This window comes from Apteryx mantelli, chromosome 1, assembly GCF_036417845.1.
Source record: "Apteryx mantelli isolate bAptMan1 chromosome 1, bAptMan1.hap1, whole genome shotgun sequence".
Taxonomy (NCBI): Eukaryota; Metazoa; Chordata; class Aves; order Apterygiformes; family Apterygidae; genus Apteryx; species Apteryx mantelli.
The window spans coordinates 31,353,364-31,362,803 of NC_089978.1; positions in this window are offsets into that span (position 1 = coordinate 31,353,364).

Here is a 9,440-nt window from a genome sequence, read left to right on the forward strand (position 1 = left end):
ATGTGTGTTTTGGGTATTTTTTCAGTTAAATACTACACAACCAAAACCTTCATTTAGAGGAACCTAACAGAGTTATAGGATGCCTGTGGAAGCATAAGATCTCTAAAATAACCTCAACAATATGGCATAGCTGAACCAGATCTGCTCAGTCTTTCACCTTGGGTCTGAGGCTGAACAGTGTAATGCCTATGGGAACCAGCTGTCCTCAGCCAGGAATAGTAATTACCTCAGCAGATATTGTATACATAACAGTGCATTTAGTCCACATCGATTTTAATTCAGGCCCTGGCTTTAAGAATTGTTTATTATAAAAGGATATCTGGTAACCGCAGAAAGCTAATCTTAGAGAAAAGGTGGGTGGAAAAATCTGACGAGACCAGAGCATCACAGTGTAGCATTCCCTAGCTCTGCAGTGGCCACTCAAGGGAGTCATGATTAGTCTGCCTGTGCTCAGAAATCCAGAAATGGGAATTCCTGACACTGCTAGCTGACTTGCGCTATGCATGGTTGGGTGTAGGGAGATATGGCCACAGCAGCCTTTTCTTTTATGCACGTGCATCAGATAGCATCTGGAAGAAATCATAGGCTGTGTTTTTCCAAGAGCTGCTCCACTCCGCACTCTCCACTGCCTTTCTGATGGTACTGCACGCTTGTGAAGCATAACTGTTGCCAATGGTGGAACGCTAGAATTGCTCCTTCTCACCCCAGGTACTTTACTGGCTCGGCACCTGAGCTCTTGGGTACCAATGCAGGCAGATTTTCAGTGCTCAGTTCTGAGCTGATCTAACTGATTTTACCTTCAGTGGGGAGCATCTTTGATTCATTAAGATGCCAAAGTGTTTAAGAAATTGTTTATTGGCAGGAATAACTCCATCCATCACTTGAGTGTAACAAAGCAGCTGTTTAACATTACACAGGAACTTTACCCAAAAGCTTGGAGCAGGGATGAAAAAGAAAATTAAATTCAGTTAATACAGCAAAGGAAATTTAACAATAAATTAGCTAAATATACTCCATATGTAGGACTCCAGTACAAATTTCCCCGTTCTTGCAAAATTCTTCTAGGTTCATTCTTGATCACCAGTAATTGATCAATTCTGACTTGATCACCCATGATCAAGTCAGAATTGATCGCCATGTCACTGCACATCTAGTGACCTTGCAGCAAGTGTCCGTGCATGCACTCCTCTGTGAGCAAATATGAGGTGATTTTAGTTCAGCCCACAACAGAAGAGACTTAAGTCACATTGCCTTGCAATTTCTTTGTGCCTGTGTGAGGATAGTTACAGAAGCTCAGCAAATGTGTGGTGATTTATGAAACTTCAGTGACACAACTGTGAACCTGAGGCCTATGTCTTATTCAAGGGAGACTAAGACCGATTCTCTACAGTCTACCATGGAGGCTTAATTCTTTAGGTATGAGAACCTGGTACATCCATGGACATCTTGGGAAAGTGCTGCCAAATCACAATGCTAGTGTTTAGCACTAGGTTGGCACAAATGCAAAATGATTGAGGAGATATTAAGGAAGCTAAGGGCATTTGTGAATTACTTTAAAGTTCTGCGGAATAAATTGTCAGGATTGGGGGAGGAATATTCTGGATTGATAATGTTTACCTTTACTTGTGTACACTAGTAAAACATGACACATGCTGTTGCGAACATCAACATCTCCAAAACTGTTGGAGCCGTCAATTCTTCATCCAGAGAGAGCTGAGTATGCCTTCTGCATTTTCACTGCTACTGTCTCTTTCAGCAGGCTGGAGTCATGCAGGTGTGGGGCAGGGACACCTGGGTTTTGGCACATGATTAAACACAACTGAGTCACAGTGGCTTAGTGAGTTACCACTATTCTCCATGCCCAACATTAACTGCATAAGTTCTCTTGGGCTGCTCCAAAGGCCAAATAAAGCTTAAACCTAAATGAAAGTATTTTAATTTAAGGCATTTCATCTCAACTTGGGGTAAGCTAGGAACATGGACATGGTCCACAGCCCCTTAATTCGCAAACGGCAGCTTCTTAAATTGCTTAAACTTCTTAAACAGCTTGATGGTGTCCCAGTCATATGCTCAGTCCCTGTGGGCTTAGACACATTCCCTCAGCAAACAGTTGTGGGTGGCTGAAGACATTAAAGCCCAAAGGTTGAGTAGCTAAAGATACAACTTACACCTTGGTGTGACAACATTTAACATTTTGCCACTACACTAAAATTGCAAATTGAAAAATGTCTGTCTTTTTTTGGTCACAGTAATATAAATGGCTTCTGGAAATTGAACAAAATACACTCTTAAACTAATTTTTATGAACTCATAAATGTACTGACTACAATGGAGGAAATCAGTTGTAGCTGTTCTAGTTAAATCATCTTCCCTTCTTGAAAAACAAAGGTCTATTTCTAGCTTTTAAAACAAAAAATAATGATGATTTCAATGGATTATATAGCCTGTGCACTGCTAGTTGTGTGTACTATGGAAATCTAATAATATAAAGATACAAAGACTTTTCTGCACACACCACACAGATTATAGACATATACATACCACATATGCAAAGGCAGCAGCCATAAAATAAGTTCCACTTATCACATTTTATTGCCCACATTAGATTTCTCCTCCCACTACTCCATCTTCTTTGGGAATTGGCATAATATAGCAAAGCTCTAAGGAGCAGCTTCCCACAGCTATTTTAAAAGCTGCAACCAGATAGAAAAATGTCTCATTCTTTCATTCCAAATGTTGAATTCAGACAGTTCTGGAGTCCTACCTGCTGCCTCAAAGAAGAGAGGAAAGATGGACATCAGACATATCATGGGCTTAATCTCCTCAGGAGTAGAAATAGAAACTCTGCGCAGCTGTGGAAGAAGGAGAGATCTCTCTCACACAGCACTTGCTCTGAGCTTTATGATGTCCCAAGACATCAGACTTAAAAACTACAAGGTGACTGTGCAGGAAAAAAAAAAAAAAAGCAGCAGCAGAAGCTATTCTAGGTTATTTCAAGAACTGTTTTAAATGTCTCAGATCCTGAAATGTGAACAGCTGGTGTAAATGAGCCTAAATGCTTTGACTTTACAGGCAAAGGGCTACAAATTGCAAAACATTTAAAACAGATTTTTCTGTAAGTTATTGTGAATCTTATATCTGATTATTCGTCTTCCCCCAACTCTAGCTGATATGGACTTTGCCTCACGACAAAGACTCATGGATGCTCTCTACGTAATATAGATGGAATGGTTCCATCAGTAACGCACTTAGAAATTGTTGCTTCTTTGCTTATGTTTCTTGAGGTTCCCGTTTTGCTACTGGAGTACACGAAAGTCCCACAGATACTATTCATAAGGGGAAAAACAAAACATTTTTAGAAAGTATAATATTTGGGAGGAAATAAAAAAGGCTGACAAGTGCTATCTCATATTGCATGAAAAGTGCAAGAAATTCGCAAGAAGGGGGTTCTGAGGAAGCTGTATGCAGTTCTGAGAAATCACATGTACATATTTATAACAATGAATTTCTACCAAATGTCTCATTTGAATAGAAGTATGGGGAGGAAAACATTGACCAGTGTAAGTGCATGAGCATATTTGATCAGAGTGTAAAAATTAAGCTAATTTACATTTATCAATCATGCTAATTATAATCAACCCTGCTGCAATTTCACTGAGATGAACAGTGTTATCAGAGGCTGTTTTCATCCACAGATTTGAATCTGTGCTGTACTGACTCTTGTGTATGATAATTAATACCCAAGCAAAGGGGAAATCTGTGATACCTTTCTCCATGCTGCAGTGCAACGGCTCAAATGTGAGAGGGGCAATGAGATGCAAACTGTGGGCCCATATGCCAACATGCATGAAAACTTTTTGGTAACCAGGGTTCCTTGATTTCCATGAGTTAGGTACCTACATATCTTTATAGATTTGACTCTTGGTCCTTTGAAAAAAATATTTAGTCTTTCAGTATCAAGCCTGAGTGCACATGGTACAAACAGTGGAGAAAAAAATCTACTATACACAGTTATTCACAGGTTGCTACAGACAACAACTTTTTATTTCCACTGCTTATTTTTGCTCTTTGTATTGCTATTTTACTTTTGCATGGATTTTACATTGGTAAATTCTATTTATTTTCAGAATAATAGCACAACAAAAAAAGAGTTGCTTTATTATTTTTAATGAACTTCTAAAAAAAATTCCTCCAATAACTGGTGAAATAAGACTTTTCATAAAGGGGTCTGGTGGTTATTTGGGGGGGAAGTTTGGCTCCACAGCTTTACAAGGGTAACTTTTAGGTATCTCTGCGTTCCATCAACACACCATGTGGACTGCTCGTGGACACAAAACTTCAGTTCATTCCTTTGGCATTTGAACACGATGTAGAACAGCCATATAAGCTGCTGAGGTTTGTATGCTGCCCTGCTTGTGTGGTAGTACACAACCACCAAGAGCTGGTGAATGTGTACTACTAGATAGTATCTGGAACTTAGTGGTAACAACTATGTCAGAATAATCAACCCGAATGAGTTTTAACAGTTGCAGAAGAATAAGAAAAAAAAGACAAATGAATGGAGTATAGCAGAACTTGCCTGAGGCAGTAAGCCCATGAGCATCACTGTACAAGATCCAGTACAAGATTTGCTGCAACCCATGTAAAGATCCCATTAACTTCGGGGGATTTTGTTGAGGCCTTAATGTGACAAACAAACACAGGAGTAGGGCTCAGAGAAAGATAATACTGCAAGGTGATACACAATAGCCATGGTTTGCTCCCTTCAGATCCTACCCGTTTCTTTTGCAGCACCTCTGCCCCCATACGGCCCAGGCTTCATCCCAGGCCTTCAGAGCATCACTCAGAAATCCTGGGGCACTGCTAGAGTACCAGCCAGGCCCTTCATCTGCATGTGAAGGAGATGAGCTGAACAGTGAGGCTCCCAAATGAGGAATTCAGGCAGGCTGATTATTTATAGTTAGAGAAAAGAACTAAGAAGAGAGACGGGTAGCTGAAGAAAATGTTAGTGCATTACTGTTACAGCACAGCAACAGACATGTATGTGTTCAAGCCTGATGTCTGCTTTAAGGATACCAAGATCATCTTTCAATCATGGACTTAAAATTGAGGTTTTAGGGACTAAAAATTTTATTTTCTGGGATGGAAATCAACTACAAAGCTCCTATTATTTTTAAAGCTGTTTACACTGAAGTGTATATAAACCATTTGACATGATGTAGGAGATGAATTCATAAGATTTAGCTCCTGCTCCCAGTCAATTCTGCTGACTCTGGGAGGACCCTCAGTGCTCCCTCTCCTTGCCAGGACATACCTGTCCCCAGGAGACCCTGCAGTCTCTCAGACACCAGGAGGAGACCAGGGCCCTCAGCAGTCAATGGAGCAAACCCGTACTTCTGATAGGGCAAAGGAAGAGCTTCCTTTCACTGGTTGCTGGGTAAAAAGGAGTGATTGAACTGAGCTGATGACACACTGCCACATTTATTTATCAAGAAAAAAGACCATTTGGTCTGGGGAAAGCCTGACTGCTCGCTGAAAAATGACACTGCAGATGACAGCTGCTGGAAAACTTAGCAATGTCTTGGGTGTGAGAGCACACAACAAAGAAAATGTCCTATTGTTCAAAAACACATCACGCATTTCAAAACTTGGACCCTCTCTGCATTTGCGATGAGCAGCTTTTTCTTCTCTCTCGCTGCTAACAGCGTAAGCATTTCAGATGTATCCCTGAGAGTCCAGAGCCTGGATGCTCCTCTTTGACTACTCACCAAATCCTCTGCTTCAGCTGGGCAAAGGAAAGAGTTCTGACTGCCTCTCCCAAGCTGCAGACAGCCCTTAATCATGATTATAGTCACTGGGGCAGCACTAGTTTCTAAAGTAGGAGTTTTCAAGTGTTCAGCGTCCAGAGCTGAGGCCAGCACGGCAAATGTTCAGTTCTCAGTAGCTCCCACAATGACAGTGGCTAGCACATGGTTATTACCACTTCCTTTGAAAACCTGGCCCCAATTATAGGCACTGAGCTTTTCTGCAAATCTGGCCCTTAAATCCTGCTCCTGTTCCCATTGCAATCAGTGGCGATGTTCTGATTGACTTAATGGGGGCAGGCACAGAGACTAATTAGAAAATTGGTAACTGCAAGGAAAGGAGAAAAGGCACAACAGCTTGTCAGATCTCCTGTAAGAAGCCAGCAAAGGAGCTGGTTGTCCTCAAGACAGAGATTTTAGCCTCTCCAAAAAATGATAATAGAGGAGCTTGGCAAGATGGCCTTGAAGCTGCTCTTAAACATCTTGTATAATATATAATTGCTATTTAGCTCCTGAGTACTCTGTCTACTTTTTAGATCTGTCCCTTGGGAAGAAAATATGAAGCATGCTGAAACACTATATAGCACACAGCCCTTCACAGCAATGAGTATTTTCAACACTTCTTTTGTTTGGGGAGGTAATTAAAACTTTGCTTAAAACTCCCTGTTCTTTGGCAGAAAAAAGATGGATCAACTCTAGGTATAATTTTCAATTAGTCCAGGCGGGGGGCAGAGAAGCATTTTTCACCAGCTGTTGTGTTTTAAGAAGTTGTGAAAGTCTCAATTCATTACTGTATGAAAACTCTAATATCTGGAGGGTCACAGACACAACACTCCAGAATGTATTTTTTTTGCTTTGAGAATTTTTTGCATTCATGGAGAGCCTGTCTAACAAACTCAGATGCTACTTCTACACTGCTAAATACATCCACCTGAACAAGGGGTCCTCAACTACAGGCCAAGATGTTCATGGTGGCTCACATCCACAGTGCCAGGGCTGGCAAAAGAGCAGACTGGCCATGTTCACTCTGTGTAGCACTTGGCCCTATGTCTTCTCTGGACCTCATGTGGTATCCTTAAGACATTTATACATGTATTTTCCTCCACCTTTTTAAAGTGTCTGAAATAGCAAGGGCTGCATTGCAGTCCAACAGTGGCATTTTTACAGTTTGAAGCTGAGGGTGTGCGTCACATGCCTTGGGATAAGGACATATGTGGGTGCATGACGGTGCAAGCACTGTGCTGTTAGGACACAGCACAGTGTTAGAGGACTGTGGAGCCTGGGAGAGGAAGGAGAAGAAGAAGAGTGAGTCCAGTCTCATCCATACTGCTTGGGAATTAATTATCCCTCAAGCAAACTATCCCCCAAACCATGTTTTAGTTTGATTTGGACAGAAACAATTGTTTAATACCTAAAGAGAGCCTGAGAGTCAACTAACATTTGTGTAGTATGGGCAATAATAGGATCAGGGCCTACAAATACACTGTGAGTTATTTGATAGGGTAGACATACTTAAAGCATTCCAGTCCTCAAGGGAAATAGTTAATGTGAGTATGTTGTATCAGGACTAAACATTTACAGGGTGAAACTATCTTGTTCTGTGCTCAAATAGGGGAAATGTCAGGAGCTCCACAGACTTGTGGCTCTCTGGAGCCTCCCCCTTCCGGAGGCAGACAGGATATAGATATGTATCAGGTGCTGCCTGAGATAACTAACTCAGATGTTGGCGGCCAATCAATGAGAAGAACTCCTTGTCTCAAAAATCTCTCCCATTTGGGAGTCTGCTCTCTAAGTTTAATGCTAAGCTAGTACCGACCATGAAGGAAACCAAAAGCTGTAACTTTCCAACTTTCCAAAACTCCAGAATGGGTTCTAATTCAGCTAACAAATGTATCAACCTAGAAAGCAGTATAAAAGGCAGCGTGCAGCCCAAACTATTGATGTGGATGGAAATTTTGCCTGTGAGAGTAATGCCAGGCAGGCCCTTCACTAGCACTACCCAATTATCAGGAAAACTCTGTTATAGCTTCCCTGTGGCACATAACCTATTGCCTCATCACTGTGATGGCTGGGTTAGCAGAGAGCATTCATTCAATCTCTACAAGCTCCTGCTTCTGGAAGGACAATGCAAAAACAAAACATCATGGGAGGTGAAATAAGGATGCAGAAAGATCTAGCTGTTAGGACAGTTTTCAAAGGCTGGCTTCTGAAATGAAGCTGTTCAGTCAGGCAGAGAGAATTTCATGGCCGAAATATTTATACATGGATGTGTCAACACAATGATGTGATGATTCCCTTTTGGGTGCAAGTTTAGACCCTCACTATTGAAAAAGCATGTGAGTGCAAGCAGACATCTTTCAGCTGAGTATGCTCAGGGGTTGCTGCACTCCCACTTCAATGGCAAGGGCACCATTTCTCAATGCTTATAAAATCTCCTGAAAATGGCATTTGTTAGGAGGGTATGGCTAGCACCACAGTAATGGTGCTATAGTATTTATATGCTAACCTTAGAGAATTTTGTGTATATACTAGAGTGACGCTTGATCCCCACTGTGCATTCAAATCTCTTTTTGCAAATCATATCTTCCCTGGGACTCCAGTGTTAAATAATATGAGTAATATGCTATCATTTCACATTACTGCTTAAACCCCCAAATATTATAAGGTACTCCCATTGTCTGTATGTCTTAATACATTTTTGTGTCTGACTCATGGACAGCTTCTGCCACGCTTACTCATGTTGGTTAGCATCTCACTTCTGCGCTACCCAGCATCAATCTGAACGTTTTAGCCTGCAAGGAAGGCAGAATGCTGTGTCTCTGCATACTCCCCATTTACCTTCAGAGAGGTCCACCGGCTGCAGGGATGTACCCCCGTTCCTTGGGAACACAGACTGGAATGACAAACAAAACACATCGGAGCGGTCACCCATTTTTGCTTTGTACTAAGCTATAGTCCAAGTGCCTAACAAATAACCAGGATAAAATAAGAAACAAGGGAATAAAGCACAACCTGGTTTATTGCATTTACTCACAGGCACTTCCACTGGCTTTTTGTTTTGCTTGGGACTTGTTAATGTTTTTCAATTTGAAACCATACCTCCTGCAAAGAACGCAGCTAATTCTGCAGGGTAAGCAACCGTGGCACATTACTGCTCTAAAAACAGCATACCGAGATGCACTGAGGGTTGCACAGCCCAAGGTGAGGACAGTCCCTAGCTAGCATTAAAATGTGGGGCAGTGCTGCAGCACTGACTGGATATTAATAATGGCAGGCATACCCACATACCTTTCTGGCTTTCCTGTGTTTTGTATTTTCCCAGAGCTGGTCTTGAGGAGAGTAACCAGGCAGATTTATACAGGCTACGAGGCAGAGGGAGAAGCTAAAGGGATATCAGGGTAAGGGATTCAGAGTGGGAGGAGGGAACATTATCTCAGACTGTACACAGGACTCGCACAAGCCGAACATCTGCTCTGTTCACCGTGAATGTCTTTATGTAACGTCATTATAGCAGCCTAGGCTGTACAGTTTGGGTTGCTAATTGCACTTCGTAGGTGATGATCACAAAACTATTTCCATATCATTTACAATTATATACTTACAGACATCACAGGATGTAGCTGTAGTTCAGGTTGC